Source organism: Dipodomys spectabilis, unplaced genomic scaffold, assembly GCF_019054845.1.
Source record: "Dipodomys spectabilis isolate Male_0828 unplaced genomic scaffold, ASM1905484v1 ptg000085l, whole genome shotgun sequence".
Taxonomy (NCBI): Eukaryota; Metazoa; Chordata; class Mammalia; order Rodentia; family Heteromyidae; genus Dipodomys; species Dipodomys spectabilis.
This window is the reverse complement of record NW_024870762.1, coordinates 3,676,291-3,694,221: the sequence shown is the minus strand read 5'-3', so window position 1 is coordinate 3,694,221 and position 17,931 is coordinate 3,676,291. Positions and strand designations below refer to the sequence as shown.

Here is a 17,931-nt window from a genome sequence, read left to right as displayed (position 1 = left end):
CCCCCTCCTACTGTGTGCCATTGCCATTTCCAAACAGAATGTTAACCCCATCCTGCCCAGGGCCTTGGGAAAGGATGCTTATTCTGGCATCATGGGATTGATTGTCCTTTATCCAGTTTATGTCCTGCCCCCAGCCTCCCCCCACCCTCCAGACGAAGACCAGAAGCTCCCCTGGCTCCTGCCAGCTGTCCAGAAGCAGCCTTTCTCTCCCCACACCCAACCAGCAGCCTGGCGGGGGGGGGTCACTTAGTCCCTGCGTGGCACTCTGGAGGAGATGGTTTCCATCTGAAGGATATCGTGCAGGGGGTTCTGAGGGGTCTCTTCTGCATCTCATTCCTTCCCAAGCAGCTCCCCCATCCCCCAAGGGATGAGAAGACAAGTCTTTTTGGTTCTCTCGGTCCTTCCGGTCTGTCTTATGTAACCTCCATGGTTTGCCCCCTGCCGCAGCTGCAAGAGACGAGCGCTGATATTCTAGGAGGCCCCTCAGTGCTCACACTTGGCCTTTAGTTAGTGATGAGTCACTCTCAGCCTAGTCGCCTCCTTTGAGTCTCCACAACAGCCATCTCATTCCTGGCCTTTGTAATGGATGACTCCACCCCTCACCTCCCTTCGGCTCAGACCTCAGTTCTGCGTGTCTTCTTCCTCATGGAAAGTGTGCTCATGGCATCCCTGCTGCCTGGTCCTGCATCTGTCCTAGCATGGTGACATGTGGGGGACCCAGCTCCCAGGTCCTGCATTCAGAAGCAGTCTCCTGGAACCTCTTCTGATACCAGCTGGGCACCTGTGGGGGGGGGAGGCGGACGGGGGAAGGGGCATACTGGGAGGGCTCCCATGAGCACCTCTTGTATGAGTGGGGGTCAAGGGAGCAGGCAGGGGACAGCAGGTGAGTGCAGACACCTGGGCTTTTTTTTGAGATGAGGTCTTGCTATGGTATCCAAGCTAGTCTTGAATCTATAGGCTCAAGAATTCTTCTCGCCTTAGCCTCTGAGTAGTGGTATGTACCACCCTCTCAGCAACACCTGTGGGCAAGCCTCAGTGGACATCTGGAGAGGGCCAGCACTGGGCTGGTGCTTCAGACTTGTCCTGAATGAAGCCAGGGATCAGCCATGGTTGGATGTGAGCTGTTCCTGGGACAGGGTGGCTCTGGGAGAGGAGCTCTAAGAGTCACAGCCAGGGCGTAGAGTTCCTTAGTCCCTGTGGGACCTCTGGGCTGCATGGTACACAGCCATTGCACATGAGTTGCCTAGTCTCAGCTGAAGATGGGCATGAGGGTGTCTAGGGGCTGATGTCAATGTTGCCGCTGGAGGAGCCCGTGAGCCATTCCATTGGGTATACATGCAGTGAACTTCAGTAGGCATGGCCAAATGGATTTCCAAAATGGCCACTCCATTTTCCAGTCTCACCTGCAGTCTGACTCAGTTCTGCCTGCTTTTCTTCCTCACCAACACTTGATACGTTCTGTCTACCATGGAGGTCTGGACATTGCTGATTTCTGCCATGCAACCAGAATGGGGCACCAGTACTCCCCACTGGGTGGGAGGATGTATGATTTGGGACTCCCTGGGAAAGCTGCTGGGCTGTATCAGATATCTAAGCCCACAGATCCTCTTCACGACCAAATCCCAGCAGGCACACTGGCACACTGTCAGATGGCCACACGCTGCAGGGCTTGGTTCATTATGTCTTTTCAGGCCACGCGTCCAGCTCTGAGGGCTGAACATCACCTGTGAAACCAGCCTTATGTGGGGTCTCACGGGGACACTGAGAGGCAGCCAGGGTGACTCACCCTGCCCAACATTTCATGGTCTCCCAAATGACTTCCCCGCTGAGCTCCTCCAGGCCACACAGCCCTAAAAGCTACAGAGAATGTAGCCGGTGCTTCATTAGGCAGAGGAGGAAGCTGAGGCAGAGGCAGGAGTCTTGAACCCAGTGGGTTCCGAATCTGGCTTCCAGATGGTCTCCCAGAACCCCTTGACTAGACATGAGGCCTGCGCTTCTCTACCTTTAATGCACACAGAAGGCTCGCTCTGTGGGCCTTGTAAGGCCTGGCAGTACTGAGTCTGAACTGATAACTGCACTGCAGGCCATGCAGGGCTGCAGACTTTGGGTAGGGATGAGTTCAGTAGCACGCCTTAAGTCCTGGGCTGTCCTGGCTTTGCACTCTGCTAGGCATCTCCCCCCCACTCTCCCCACCTCCCACTTCTCAGTTGCTATCTAGATGTGACACATAAATGTTATGTTGGGACATATGAAGTTCAAGTGTCTCTTGGGGAACATGCCTCCTTTCTTCCCTCCCCTTCCTCTTCCTGTTCTCTTCTTTATTTTATTTTTTTGTCAATGTGGGGCTTGAACTCTGGGCCTGGACACTGTCCCTGAGCTCTTCAGCTCAAGGCTAGCACTCCACCGTTTTGAGCCACAGCACTTCTAATTTTCTGGTGGTTAATTGGAGATAAGAGTCCCACAGACTTTCCTGCCTGGCTGGCTTTGAACCACAATCCTCAGATCTCAGCCTCCTGAGTAGCTGGGATGACAGGCGTGAGCCACCACCCCTGGCCCCTGCTCTCTACTTCTCTTCTCTCCTCTTCTCTTAGGGGACATGCCTCCTTTTTCCTGGAGCAAGCATCATGGGACATGCCTCCTCTCTTCCCTCCCCTCCCTCTTCCTGCTCTCTTCTTTTTCCTTTTCCATCTACATTCCTAATTCCTACCCTCCCCTCCCCACAAAATGAGCAGGATCTCAACTAGGCATTAGTCAGAAAAGCTAGATGAGTAAACTTATTTATACTAATGTGTGAATGACTCATATCTCTTCCCTCAACTCTTCCAGCGCCTATTTAGATGTGCAAAAGAAGGTTTTGTTTTTTTTTTTGTTTGTTTTTTGTTTTGGGTCCGGTCGTGGGGCCTGAACTCTGGGCCTGGGCGCTGTCCCTCAGCTCTTCAGCTCAAGGCTAGCGCTCTACCACTTGAGCCACAGTGCCACTTCCGGCTTTTTTCTTTTTACTTATATGGTGCTGAGGAATTGAACCCAGGGCCTCATGCATGCAAGGCAAGCGCTCTACTACTGAGCCACCTTCCCAGCCCAAAAGAATGTTTTTATTGTTGGAAATATGAGAGAAGGATCTACAAATATAGGCTGTGCCCCTAATATTCCCTAAACCTGGGATACTGTGGGGAGCAGACATGTGTTTCCCTCAAAACTGACTAGGAGCACTGGGTTTGCCTTCCCCGAACTGAAGCACATATACCAGGGTGGAGTTTAGGAGGAGATTTGTCCATATTGAGATTTATAAAGGACAGAGACTAGCCTCATGCCTGTAGTCCTAGCTAGTCTGGAGGCTGAGGTCTGATGATCAAGATTTGAAGCCAGCCTGGACAGGAGAGTCCATGAGATTCTTATTTTCAGTTAACCACTTGAAAAGCCAGAGGTGGAGCTGTGACTCAAGTAGTAGAGCACCGACCTTGAGCACAAAAGCTAAGGGACAGCACCCAGACTGAGTTCAAGCCCCAGGGCTAGCATGCACACATACATACACACGCACACACCAAGCTGCTACTCCATTAGAACAGCTATTAAGATGAAGGCAGAAAATGACAAGTACTGGAGGAAGTGGAGCCAGCCCCGTGCATTGCAGTGGGAATGTAAAATAGCAGCTGCTGTGGAAACGCTGTCATTCATTAAAAAGTTAAACATAGAACTACCACGGGATCCAGTAATTTGAGTCCCTGTTTTCAATTGTTTGGGGTATTGAAAGAATTCGGGTACCCAGAGTTAAAAACAGGGACTCAGGCTGGGAATGTAGCTTATTTGTAGAGTGCATGAAGCCCTGGGTTCAATTCCTCAGTACCACATAAACAGAAAAAGCCAAAAGTGGTGCTGTAGCTCAAGAATTAGAGTTCTAGCCTTGAGCAAAAGAAGCTCGGGACAATGCCCAGGCCCAGAGTTCAAGCCCCAGGACTGGCCAAAAAACAAAACAAACAAACCCCCAAACCAGGGACTCATACTGATATGGTCACCCCACTGCTTATAGCAACATTATTCACAATAGCTCAAAATTAAAAAGAACCCAGGAGGGCTGGGAAGGTGGCTCAGTGGTAGAGCGCTTGCCTTGCATGCCTGAGGCCCTGGGTTCGATTCCTCAGCACCACATAAGCAAAAAGAAAAAAAGCCAGAAGTGGCGCTGTGGCTCAAGTGGTAGAGTGCTAGCCTTGAGCTGAAGAGCTGAGGGTCAGCGCCCAGGCCCAGAGTTCAGGCCCCATGACTGGACCCCTCCCTCCCAAAAAAAGAACCCAGGTTTCCATCAACAGATGAATGGAGAAACAAAATATGTACATAAAATGGAATATTACTCAGTCTTAAAAAGGAAAATTGTGATAGATGCCATGTATGACCTTGTAGATGCCATGTAGACCTTGTGTGAACCTTGAAACACTATGCTAAGCGAAGGTAACAAGAGGCAGATGCGTGTGATTCTACTGAATGTGAGGTGCCTTGTGTAGACCAAGTCCCAGAGACATAAACAAGAGCCGCGGTCAGGGGCCGGGAGAGGCGGGATAGGAAGTTGTCTAACGATGCTGAATTTCTCTTTTAGAGAATGAAAAAAAAATCTGTAAATGGATGGTGGTGATAGTTGTCTGAACTAGGAGCTGGGAAGGTGGCTCAGTAGTAGAGTGCTTGCCTTGCGTGCATGAGGCCCTGGGTTCGATTCCTCAGCACCACATAAGCAGAAAAAAAAAGTCGGAAGTGGCGCTGTGGCTCAAGTGAACGTACAAATGCCCATTGAACCACTTAAAACTAAGATGGCAATACTTACATCATGTGTATTCTATCATATTTTTTTTGTCAGTTGTAGGGCTTGAATTCAGGTGGTTAAAAGATAAGAATTACATGGACTTTCCTGCTTCGGCTGGCTTCAAACCAAAATCTTCAGACCTCAGCTTCCCAAGTAGTTATGATTACAGGCGTGAGCCAACAGCACTTGGCTATCTTGTGCCATTCTCCCGTCTACATTGCCCATGTCACCCTGGCACCTGTTAAAGCTCACTGCAACTATTGTTCTTCATGCTGATTTGCTTCTTCCTCTTGTATCAGCTTGTGCGTGTGTGTGTGTGTGTGTGTGCGCGCGCGCGCACATGCACCTGCCTTCCCGTCCTGGGGTTTGATTTCAGGGCCTAAGCACTTTCCCTGAGCTTCTTTTGCCTAAGACTAGCACTCAGCACCACTTCTGGCTTTTTCTGTTTATGTGGTACTGAAGAGTCGAACCCAGGGCTTCATGCATGCTAGGCAAGCACTCTACCACTAAGCCGCATTCCCAGCCTCAGCTTTTTTTTTTTTTTGGAGGGGGGTCCGGTTGTGGGGCTTGAACTCTGGGTCTGGGCGCTGTCCCTCAGCTCTTCAGCTCAAGGCTAGTGCTCTACCACTTGAGCCATAGTGCCACTTCCAGCTTTTTTCTTTTTGCTTATGTGGTGCTGGGGAATCGAACCCAGGGCCTCAGGCTTGCAAGGCAAGCGCTCTACCACTGAGCCACCTTCCCAGGCCCAGCTAGAATTCTTTAAAACAAAAAATTGAGCCGGGTATTGGTGACTCATGCTTGTAATCCTAGCTACTCAGGAGGCTGAGATCTGAGGATTGTGGTTTGAAGCCAGCTTGGTCAGAAAAGTCAATGAGACTCTTATTCCCAATAAACTACTCCCAAAAAGCTGGAAGTGGCACTGTGGTTCTAGTAGTAGTGCATTAGTCTTGAGCAAAAGAAGCTCAGGGGCGGTCCCATGCCTTGAGTTCAGGCCCCAAGACTGGCACCAAAAAAAGAAGAAAGAAAGAGAGCGAGCGAAATGAGGGGGGAGGGGAAGAATGGCACATACATAGACAGGTCAGTGGTCAGGAAGATGATCCTGTATGGTCTGCTGGTGTGAAGCTGTCAGATCAGCTCTAGAGCAGGTGTCAGGGGACTTAGGGGAAGTGAGTGCTCCGTGTCTGTCTCATTTCCTAGGGAAGCTGTAGGGAGACTTGTGGGCCATCGGTGTTAGCCAGTGACGTGGCGATATGAGTACAACACAGCTAATTAGTTATTAGTTTTCCCACCATGGTCAGATAGGTTTTCCTCCCTTTTCTGATGGATCAAGATCTCAAAAGGACATTTTTGTATCTATTCTCTGGATCCCACATGAGATTTCTCTAGGATAGATGTCAAGTGGTGCCAGTCCCAAATCATCATCAACGCACACAATATCACCAGGTATGCGTTGGAACCACCAGTCAGAAAGACTACTGGGTCTATCACCGTTTGTTTTATCCGTTGTGGTGCTGGGGCCTTGCACATGCTAGACAAGTACTCTACCACTTGAGCTTCACACCCCCTCAGCCCGTTTTGCTTAGTGATTTTCTACTAGGGGCTCATATTTATGCCTGGGTCATCCTGGACTTCCGATCTGACTGTATTTATGCCTCCCATGTAGTTCTGATGACAGGTGTGTCCCCACACCCAGCATTTTCTAGTGGTGGAGATAGGGTCTTGTGAACTTTTTGCTCAGGCTGGTCTCAAGCCATGATCTTCCTGGTCTCTGCCTCCTGAATACCTGGGCTTATAAGTGTGTACCACAATGCCCAACCTCAGATCTCTCTTGAAAGGATTATTTCAAATGATTGAAAATTGTGATCTCTGTTCAGCTGAGTGAGCCCTGTAGACCATGGAGAAATCAACTCAAAATGGCTTCAGTCATTGTTTCCCATATTGCTTGTTAAAATGTGACTCTAAATCAGGAAGTCTTGGCATCTGGGGTGGAGCCTGAGATTTTCCCTTCCTAAGGAGCTTCTCCTCCTCCTCCTCCTCCTCCTCCTCCTCCTGAGATTTTCCCTTCCTAAGGAGCTTCTCTTCCTCCTCTTCCTCCTCCCCCCCTCTTCCTCCTCCTCCTCCTCCTCCTTCTTCTTCTGTGGGGCTTGAACTAAGGGCCTAAACACTGTCCCTGAGCTCTTCAGCTCCAGGCTTAGTGCTCTACCACTTTGAGCCACAGCACCACTTCCAGTTTTTTGGTGGTTAATTGGAGATGAGTTTCATGGACTTTCCTTCCCAGACTGGCTTTGAACCCTGATCCTCAGATTTCAGCCTCCTGAGTAGCTAGGATTACAGGTGTGAGCCACCAGTGCCTGGCAGGAGGTAGGATTCTTAAGCTTGGCTGTCTCTGCAAATACATGGAACACTTTTTGCTGTGGTTTAAATATAGAGTTTCATTTGTGCTCTACCACTTCAGTCCCATTCCTAGTCCTTTTGCTTTTTAGTTCACTTTTCAGAACAATTTTACACTTTGTCTGATTAGCCTCCTGAGTAGCTAGAATCACAGGCATGTACTACCATGGCCAGCTCTTGGGGGTACTTTTCTGTGTGCCAGTCCTGGGGCTTGAACTTAGGGCCTGGGCATTGTCCCTGAGCTTCCTTTTACTCAAGGCTAGTACTCTACCACTTGAGCTAGAGCAGAACTTCCAGGTGTGTGTGTGTGTGTGTGTGTGTGTGTGTGTGTGTGTGTGTGTGTGTGTGTGTGTGTGTGTGTGTGTGTGTGTGTGTGTGTGTGTGTGTGTGTGTGTGTGTGTGTGTGTGTGTGTGTGTGTGTGTGTGTGTGTGTGTGTGTGTGTGTGTGTGTGTGTGTATGCTGATTCCGGGTCTTGAACTCAGAGCCTGGGCACTTGCTCTGAGCTTCTTTTGCTGAAGGCTAGTGCTCCACCACTTAAGCCACGGCTCCACTTCTCGATTGTTGTTAATTTTAGTGGAGATGAGTCTATGAAGGTTTTCTGTCTGGGCTAGCTTTGAATTGCAATCCTTAGATCTCAGCTTTCTGAGTAGCTGGGATTACAGACACAAGTTGCCAGTACCCAGCCCAGTTTTGTTTTGTTTTGTTTTTTTCATTGGTTGTAGGGCTTGAACTCTGGCCCTGGGTGCTGTTCCTCAGCTCTTTAGCTCAAGGTGAGTGCTCTGCCACTTGAGCCAGAGTACCCCTTCCAGTTTTCTGGTGGTTAATTGGAGATAAGAGTCTCACAGACCTGCCCGGGCTGGCTTTGAACCCTGATCCTCAGATCTTAGCCTCCTGAGTAGCTAGGGTTACAGGTGTGAGCTACCAGTGTCTGGCAGCTCAGATTTAAAAAAAAATTTTTTTGGGGGGGGGAGTAGTTTATTGGAGCTAGAAGTCTTATGGACTTTGCTGCCCAGGCTGGCTTTGAATTGAGATCCTCAGATTTCAGCCTCCTGAGTAGTTAGGATTATGGGCGTGAGCCACTGGATTTTTTGGGTGCACTTTAAAAATACCTTGCTGCTTAGGTCCTGCACTTGAGTATACCAATAATGTCTGCAACCAACATTCACTTCCACGAATAAATCAGACCTTCCTACAATCTTTGCACACACAACACAACCTTTGCACACACACATACACACACACACCACCACCACCACCACTACTTTTTTGTATGTCTGTTACTGGGACTTGAACTCAGAGCCTCTAGCCCTCATTAGTCTTTCTTGCTCTTGGCTAGCAGGCTACCACTTAAGCCACACCTCCAGCCCACCCCACCCACCTTGCATGATGAGTTCAGGAATAGAGGCAGAAACACCACAGAGTCCTAGGTAGGGGACTTTTGGGGCAGAGTTTTCTGTGTGCAGGGTGAGCAAAAAGCACAGCCCCTCTACCCTCGTCCTTGTGGGTGGGCGGGTCCCAAGGGGCTCCGGGCTCTGGCAGGTCACCCTCGGCTTACCCCCAGTATTATTGCTAATGCTATTTTACCAAGAGCTTAATCATCACACTAAATATAGCATGTGACTTTAAAGGTTGGCTGCAGCCTTACAGGTGACTTTTGCACTTTTTGGGGCCAATTTTTTTGCCCCCAAAATGCAGTCCTATCGCAGAGCCTCTAATACAGAACTGTCATATCTATCACAGCTAGATTTTGATGTATAAGAACTCCATCAAGACTGACATTGAACATGCTTACTTTCTTTTGTGTGCTAGTACTGGGGTTTGAACTCAGGGCCTGGGTGCTATCCCCCTTAGCTTTTTTCCTCAAGTCTAGTACTCTACCACGTGAGCCACAGCTCCACTTCTGGCATTTTTGGTAGTTAATTGGATAAGAGTCTCATGGTCTTTCCTGCCTGGGCTGGCTTCGAACCATAATCCTCAGAGCTCAGCCTCCTGAGTAGCTAGGATTATAGGCGTGAGCCACCAGTGCCTAACACTGAGCTTTCTATGACGTGGCGATGCTCACACTGGCACTGTGTAGTTGGTGACCTCTAGCTGTGTGTGACTACTGAGCATGTGACATGTGATGAAGGAAACTGAACTGCTTTGTGTCTGGGTGGTCCTAGGGCTTGAACTCAGGGCATGGCTTCTGCCCCTAAGCTTTTGTGCTCGAGATTAGTGCTCCACTACTTGAATCACAGCTCCATTTCTGGCTTTTTAGTAGTTAATTGGCGATAAGAGTCACATGGACTTTCTTGCCTGCGCTAGCTTTGAACTGCAACCTTCAGATCTCAGCCTCCTGAGTGGCTAGGATTACAGGCATGAGCCACCAGGTTGGGCTAAAGAACTGATGATTTTGTTTGAAACTGAGTTTCCAACTTCATTTAATTCCAATTAATTTAAATAGTCACATGACACTAGTGATTTCCGTACTGCACAATGTAATCTGCCCTCCTCACATGCTGGCTCAAGATGGGCCACAGAGGTGCTTGTGCATGGTAGGCCTAGAGCTGGGTGGATTCTGACTGAGGTGGCACCAGGCCCATCAATCTCAACCTTCGGGCCTCTAACATGCCACAGAGGGCCTCTGTTGTTCGGAATATTGCAAAAAGAAAATACTGCAACGAAATTGATTTTTTTACAAGCTGTGATGGCTAGAGCTATTGAGAAACCTAAAATTTTTTGCTTTGATGAGAATCGTTACAATTCAACATAGAAATTGTAGTCATCTTAGTCTGATTGGAAATTCTACCCTGTAATTAATTAACAGATGATTTGTTTGCCATTTTTGAAAATACAGAGTTTGTTTGGAAGGAAATAAGAATGATAGGAGAGAGGGAGAGAGGGAGGAAGGATGGAAGAGAAAGAGAGATGGAAGGGAGGGAGGGAGGATTGGGAGATTTGGCCAGATGTGGTAGTATACGAAGATGAATAGAGAGTTCAAGGCCAGCCTAGGCAAAGTTAGCAAGACTTTATCTCAAAACAAAATATAGCTGCGTGTCAGTGGCTCATGCCTGTACTCCTAATTACTCAGGAGGCTGAGATCTGAGGATTGTGTTTCAAAGCCAGCCTGGGCAAGGAAAGTCAGTGAGACTCTTTTTTTTTTTTTGGTCGGTCGTGGGGCCTGAACTCAGGGCCTGGGCGCTGTCCCTCAGCTCTTCAGCTCAAGGCTAGCACTCTACCACTTGAGCCATAGCGCCACTTCCTGCTTATGTGGTGCTGAGGAATCGAACCCAGGGCCTCAGGCATGCAAGGCAAGCGCTCTACCACTGAGCCATCTTCCCAGCCCTCAGTGAGACTCTTATCTCCAATAAACCACTAGAAAACTGAAAGTGGTGCTGTGGCTCAAGTGGTAGAGCACTCGCCTTGAACCGAAGAGCTCAGGCACAGTGCCCAGGCCCAGAGTTCAAGCCTCACAACTGACCAAAAAACCCCAAATATATGTGTATGTATATATATATATATATATATGTACATGTGTATGTACATAAGTATACATGTATATGTGCATATATAAGTATATATGTATATATGAAAGGGCTAGAGTGTAGCTCAAATGATGGAGTCCTTGCGTAATATGTTCAAGGCCCTGGGTTCAATCCCCAGGACTGCAAAAACAAAAAAAGCAAATCCCAGGGAGGTATGGAGCAGGACATCTCATGCACATGTGTCTGATGTTGAGGATTGTTCAAAAAATGCCCTACCAGAAACACAACTTGGCACAAAAATACTTCTGAGAGGACTTCTGTCCAGCAACTATCTACTATTCCTCTTCAGACTAGCACCATTCTTGTTTTTGTTATTGTTGTTGTTGGTGGTGGTCATGGGCTTGAACTCTGGGCCTGAGCACTGTCCCTCAGCTCTTCAGCTCAAGGCTAGTGCTCTACCACTTGAGCCACAGTGCCACTTCCAGTTTTCTGGTGGTTAATTGGAGATAAGAGTCTCAGGGGCTTTCCTTTCCTGGCTGGCTTTGAACCCTGATCCTCAGATCTCAGCCTCCTGAGTAGCTAGGATTACAGGCATGAGCCACGGGCGCCTTACCCATTCTTGTAAGTAATCCTGTGGCCAAGGATTGCTTCAACATCTGCTGCCACCCTCCTTATTCTGCCTTCAAAAGCTTCCGTCTTGAGCTGGGGTGTAGCTCAGTGGCAGACACAGCTTAGCATGTTCAATGTCTTAGATTACACACATACGCTACCCTGCCCACACACTCCAGTGCACAGCTGTTCCCAAATAAACCTAGTTCATCTTTTGAGGATCTGGTATTTGGTCTGACAGTGTGCTGTCAGCCTGTCAGCCAGGCCCAGGCTGCATGGAGCGCTGTGCAGAGCTGAGCCTATTTGAGCCACCTGTGTCAGACTGTTCTGAGCTTCCTTATCTAGTTTGGTTCCCTTGAGATACCAAGGTGAGGAAGGGCTGGGGCTACCCTGTTTGTCAGCGTGGAGATATGTTCATCCAACCAGGAAGGTCCTGAGCTCCACATTTAGAGAGAGCCTGTACCCCAGCTTCTGCACCATTGTAGCCCAGGCTGACTTCAAGACTTCAAACTCCATCTCCCTACCTCAACCTCCTTTTTTTTTTTTTTTGGTCCATTGCAGGGCTTGAACTCTGAGCCTGGGTGCTGTCCCTCAGCTCTTCAATTCAAGGCTAGCACTCTACCTCTTGAGCCACAGTGCCATTTCCGGTTTTCTGTCTGTTTATTGGAGATCAGAGTCTCACGGACTTTCCTGCTCAGGCTGCCTTTGAACCTTGATCCTCAGATCTCAGCCTCCTGAGTAGCTAGGATTACAGGCGTGAGCCACCAGTGCCCAACATGCCTTAACCTCTTGAGTGCTAGGATTACAGGGGTGCACCACCTCACCTTGCCTCATGCAATAGTACTTCTGCTTTGTTTGTTTATTCATTTGTGTTACCAAGGATTGAATTCAGGGCCTCATACGTGCCTAAACCACTGGGCTACATCCCAAGCCCTTCGTTGCATTTTGAAGTGTAATTTATGCTTTGCTGTTGTTTTGTGTTTGGGCTTTGAGAACTGAATCCAGAGCCTTGAGCTCATTAGGCAGCATTCTGTCACTTGAGCTATGCTCCCAACTTTTTATTTTATTTTTTATTTTATTTTATGGTCGGTCGTGGGGCTTGAACTCTGGGCTTGGGGCGATGTCCCCACACTCTTCAGCTTAAGGTGAGTGCTCTACCACTTGAACCACAGAGCCACTTCCGGGTTTCTAGTGGTTTATTGGAGATAAGACTCTCACGGACTTTCCTGCCCTCAATCCTCAGAGTAGCTATGATTACAGTCGTGAGCCACCGGCACCCGGCCTCTTTTGTTTTTGTTTTGTTTTTGAAATAGGGTCTTGGGATCCCTCTAAATTTGCCTGGACTGGCCTTGATCTCTTGGTCCTCCTACCTCTACCACCTGAGTACTTGGGATTACAGTCAGGTACTATCATGCCTGGGTAGGTTATGAGTTTTTTTGTGTTTCTTTTTTTTAAATGAAAGCATAACAAATCTCAGCTATGCAAATCAATGAATTACACACCTATCAGATGAAGATAACAGGCTTTGCTGTTTTCAGAAGCATCCACTGTTCTGAAATTGATTTTTCAGAAGTTGCTTTGCCTATCCTTGATTTAGTGATAGTGGTTTTGAGTGTATCTCTTTGTATAGACTTTTTTATTTTTAGTTCATATTCTAGGCAATACTGTATAGCTTTTGGCCTATACCCATATACCCATACCTGACTTTCTACTCATCTGCTCACCTCCCATCTACTGGCACCATTTCACTAAATCCAGGAGAAGCATAGAAAACTCGACCTCACTTTAAGACCCTTTATTCTCCCCGTTTAGATCTAATTGTTTTAACTAAGTCCTCTGCGTGCTCTGAGAGGCACATCCAACCGTATTTCTGTGATTGCTTCGTATCTCCAAATGATTTTTAAAAAACAGCCGGGCGCTGATTACATGCCTATAATCCTAACTACTCAGGAAGCTGAGATCTGAGATCGAGGTTCAAAGCCAGCCCGGACAGGAAAGACTGTGAGACTCCTATCTCCAATAAACCACCAGAAAACCGGAAGTGGCGCTGTGGCTCAAGTGGTAGAGCGCTCGCCTTGAGCTGAAGAGCTGAGGGACAGCACCCAGGCCCAGAGTTCAAGCCCCATGACTGACCAAAAACAAAACAAAACAAACAAACAAAAAACTCAATACAAGAAGACTCTATCACATTCATTCACCGTTTTTCTCTTTCCCCTTTTCTTTCCTCCCTCCTGATGGCCCAAGGTTTTTTCTTTCATCATTTCCTTTCTGTTCCTGGAAAGGCCTTTAGCGCTCTTTCTAGTTTAGCCGTTCTCCACTTCTGAGAACACGGGATCCCGTTCATTGCTGAAGGAGATTTTCTCCAGATGTGGCTTCCAGGTTTCAGTCCCTTTCTCTCACTTCCTGGCTTCTGACTTGCATGTGTTTTTCCTTTTAGATAATGTTCCTCTCCTTCCTTCCCTCTTCCCTCTCCCTCTTCCTCCTTCCTTCCTCCTTGTCCCTCTTCCCTCGTCCTTCTCTCTGACTCTCTCCCCATCCCTCCCTTCTTCATGTATCCTTCTCTCTTCTTCCCTTTTCCATCTTCCCTCTTCCCTCCTCTCTCCCTCTCTCTCTGTCTGTCTCTCTCTCCGACTCTGTCTCTCTCTGTGTGTCTGTCTCTGTGTCTGTCTGTCGGTCTCTCTCTCTCTCTCTGTCTCTCTCTCTCTCTCTCTCTCTCCAGATTTTGAGCAGTGAGGACTGAGCTACTCCAAGCCTTAGTTTACACACATATGGGATGATTCACTGTGTAAAGACAATTGTGTGAGCCGGGCACCACTAGTGGCTCATGCCTGTAATACTAGCTACTCAGGAGACTGATATCTAAGGATCACAGTTCAAAACCAGCTGGGGAAGGAAAGTCCATGAGACTCTGATCTCCAATAAACCATTCAAAAACCGGAAGTGGCACCGTGGCTCAAGTGGTAGAGCTTTGGCCTTGAACTGAAGAGCTGAGGGACATTACCCAGGTCCAGAGTTCAAGCCCCATGACCAACATCAACAAAAAAAAGACAATCGTGTGAGTGGAAAGCACCATGCATGCTGCCTAGGCTCAGCCAATCATACTTGATGCTGGGTAAGGATTCTTTGCATCCTCTGGTGGCCTTTCAGAGCCCCCTGGACAATCTACTCTTCCTCATTCCCAGTGTCCATGAATGTGTCCAGCCTCCTGCCCAGATCCTCGGTGGATCTTGGCCAGTTTATTCCTCCAGAGATATCCAGCCCTGCCCACCATGCCTGGGTAAGTGTTGGAGAGGACTCTGGCATTTTGACAGTCATGGTAGCATTATGCAAATACATGCAAAGTAGCAGCTAATGAGCCCTGATTGCATTTGCCCTGGTGCTGGGGAACACATGGATGACTGCTGAGATGGGGGAAGGGGCACTGAATGCTGTAAATGTGTGTGTGGGTGTGTGTGGGGGGTGGACAGGGAAGCAAGGTCGAGGACAGCAGAAAGGCAGCTGCCCTGTGGCCTGGGCAGATTTTGCCCCTTGCCTGTAGGCTGGCCCTGCCTTGGGGACAGGAGTTGAGGCCAGGTGTGAGGGGTGTAGGAGGCCTTTCTGGGACCCACACATAGGGGAATAGATGCAGATGGGGCCCGGTTAGGCTGACTGCTCTCTGTGCTGGGGAAGTGGAGGGAAGCAGGAGGGACAGCTTCCCCCGCGAGATCCATCTGGACTCTGGGAGTGTGGGAGGGCAGGGCTCCTGTTGGCCACACAGCAGCTGTCTTCAGTAGCCCAGATTGAAAGGCTTGTTAGGAGAAAGATGATCCCGAGCCGGGGGCCGGCAGGTGGGCAGGGGGCTTTGCTTTCAGCATGGGAACTCAATCCCTCCCTGCTCCCCAGCTGAGGCCTCCGCCCTCTCCAGGGCCCCTCTCTGCCCAGGGGTACTTGGCACCCCACCCTCTTGGCCTGGGGCACCCCCCCCCCCCCCGTCCTCTGCTAAGCACCTTAAGTCCTGGGAACAGCTGATGGCAGTCTTCTTCCAAGGCTAGAAGCCACCTCTGCGCTCATTTGGAGGACCTCATGCCCACCACTTGACTAGAACTTCAAGCGTGAATGACCCTGTCCTGTCCTTAATCTAAAGATAAGAACTGAACTTGACTATGAAACTTTTCGGACTTGAGTGGCTGTTGCCCAGTTAGATCTTAACCAACCCTTCTTCCCTCCCTCCCTCCCTCCCTCCCTCCCTCCCTCCCTCCCTCCCTCCCTTCCTTCCTTCCTTCCTTCCTTCCTTCCTTCCTTCCTTCCTTCTCTCTCTCCCTCCTTCCCTTCTTCCCTCCTTGGTACTAGGGTTTGAACTCAAGACTCTAAGCTTGCTAGGAAGACACTTTATCATGTGAGTCTCACCCTTAGCCTTTTTTCTTTATTTTGCCAGTCCTGGGGCTTGAATTCAGGCCCTGGACACTGTCCCTGAACTTCTTTTGCTCAAGCATAACACTCTACCACTTGAGCCACAGCTCCACTTCCAGCTTTTTCTGTTTATGTGGTACTGAGGAATTGAACCCAGGGCTTTGTGCAAGCTAGGCAAGTACTCTACCACTAAGCCACATTCCCAGCCAGCTTTAGCCTTTTTACTTTAGTTATTCCAAGGTAGTCTCTCAAATTTTTTGTCTAGGCCCAGCCTCAGACTTCAATCCTCCCATTTATAGCCTCCCACACAGTTGGGACTATAAGCTCATGCCACCACATCTGACCTCTTTGTTGAAATTGTTGTCATTCACTTTCTGACTGAGTGGTCAGTCCTTTGGATCTCTTCCTCCTGAGTAGCTGAGATTATAGGTGTGAGCCACCATATCTGCCTAGATCTTTCTTAATGATATCAAGAGGAGTATAGAGAAAACTTGGTAGGTTAAGGGTTGAAATACCAGTTCTTGGCTATACTACTGACTCACCCTGAGCAAGTGGCTCAGTCTGAGCCACTTTCCAAGTGGGCCTGGTGGCTTTTCTATGGCTAGCTGCTTTGACAGTCAGAAACACTGCTGAGAGGCTCCAGACCGGAAACGATGTTGTCTAGCTCATTGTCTCTCTGGCGTGGGGGGGGGGGGCTTCATTTTGCCTACAGCTGCATGGAATTATCTAGATCAGTCACTGGCACATGGTGGGTACCTAGGAAGTATCTCTCAAGTGGGTGAAATGCCCTGTCTCCTCTGTTTCAAGATGCTTCTCCTGCTCGTACCTGCTGTATCCCTGCCACGATGCTTTGGCAATCTGTGGCCGTCGCAGCTTCGTGGCAGCCATGTTATAACCGAGGGGTCTCAGAGGTGATGCGTGCAGGCGGGGCTCTGATTGTTATAAAGGACTTTTTGGTGGGTTTCTGTCATTTTATATCTGACTCTTTGGGGTAAGTGGGATTGCTGAGGGGCCCAGGCTGCAGGGACCCTTGCCTGAGGCCTGGAGGCGGTACGGGGCTGGGCACAGGTGTCCCGTGGGCTTAAGTCCCAGTTTCTCCATCTCCTCTGGGTTTTCTGCCATCCCTCCTTCTATGTTGTCCCTCTTGGGAGCAGCAGAGTTTTCTGGAACCTGGGACTCTCTCTGAGGAGGGAGGAGTCATTTTATTCCTACTCTGCCATAACTTGGGGTGCTAGTACTGAAGGGCTCTGGGCAGGATGTAGTCTGCACTGGAAGGAGGATATGCAGAATGGGGCACTGTTGGACTCCACCCTCACCAGCTCAAGTTCCCTTCCGGCAGCAGTGCTGAGACACTGTTGGGCAGATTAGTGCCTGAGCCTCTGCGAAAAGCAGCTCAGTCCCCTGGTTGGGACACTAGACTCTTGTCACCCAGCAGGAGTGGGGATGGAGGATAGGATCGGTGTGTGTGTGTGTGGGGGTGTTGTATGGGCAGCTGTAAATCTGTGTGGGAAGAATTTGTGTGTTGTGCATGCATGCAGATACACGTGCATATCTCTATCTTAGAAATGTGTAATGTGTCTATGTGTTACACATATGTATGTAGGTGCATTGTACAAACACATGCCATGGGTGCCTGCATCTACAGTTGTGTTGTGGGGTGCACACGTGTGCAGACACACGTGGGTTCGCCGATCACAGGTGAGCAGTGCGGCATTCTAGGAGGACCATGTGGCTGCCGTTGCCCAGTGGGAAAAGTGGGCAGAGCCGGAGTCCCAGGCCAAAGTGCCAGCAAGCCATCCTAGGAACCTTGCATGCTCAGGGAAGTGGTTTTTTTTTCTGCCGTGGGCCTCAGGTCCAGTCTGTAAAATGGGTTTAAAATCTTATTGCACGGAATTTCGAATGCATATCTCACAGTCAGCTTGGCCCGGGGAGGAAGGAAACCCCTCCAAATAACCTAATGCAAGAATTCAGTGGCTGCAAGTAAATGTTTTGCAGAACAGCTGGTGGTGAGAGTTTAGGGACCCGAGGTCAGGGCAGGAGGTCTGGAAGAGGAGCTGGAGGCAGGATGCTGGGGAGGCCCAGGGGGAGAGGCTGGAGCAGGCGGGGGGGGGGGGGGGGGGGGGGGAGTGGGGGGGCGCCCCGCAGCCTGCCAGGGCCGGGCGAGTGCCCCCTGGCGGCCGCAGGCGTCCCCTGCTGTACGCGCAGGGAGGCGGGCGCTGCGCAGCTTTGCCCCGTTGCCATGGAAACGAGCAGAAGGAGGTGGGTGGCGGGGAAGGAGGCGGGCCGGG

At 49.5% G+C, this 17,931-nt stretch overlaps 1 protein-coding gene across 1 annotated transcript in view; it reads left to right on the top strand.

Annotated features, from left to right (window-relative positions):
• The window catches only part of Pacsin1 (protein kinase C and casein kinase substrate in neurons 1), a 47,051-nt gene that overhangs the window by 11,151 nt on the left and 17,969 nt on the right, over positions 1-17,931 (top strand). The gene's annotated exons all lie outside the window — the stretch shown is intronic.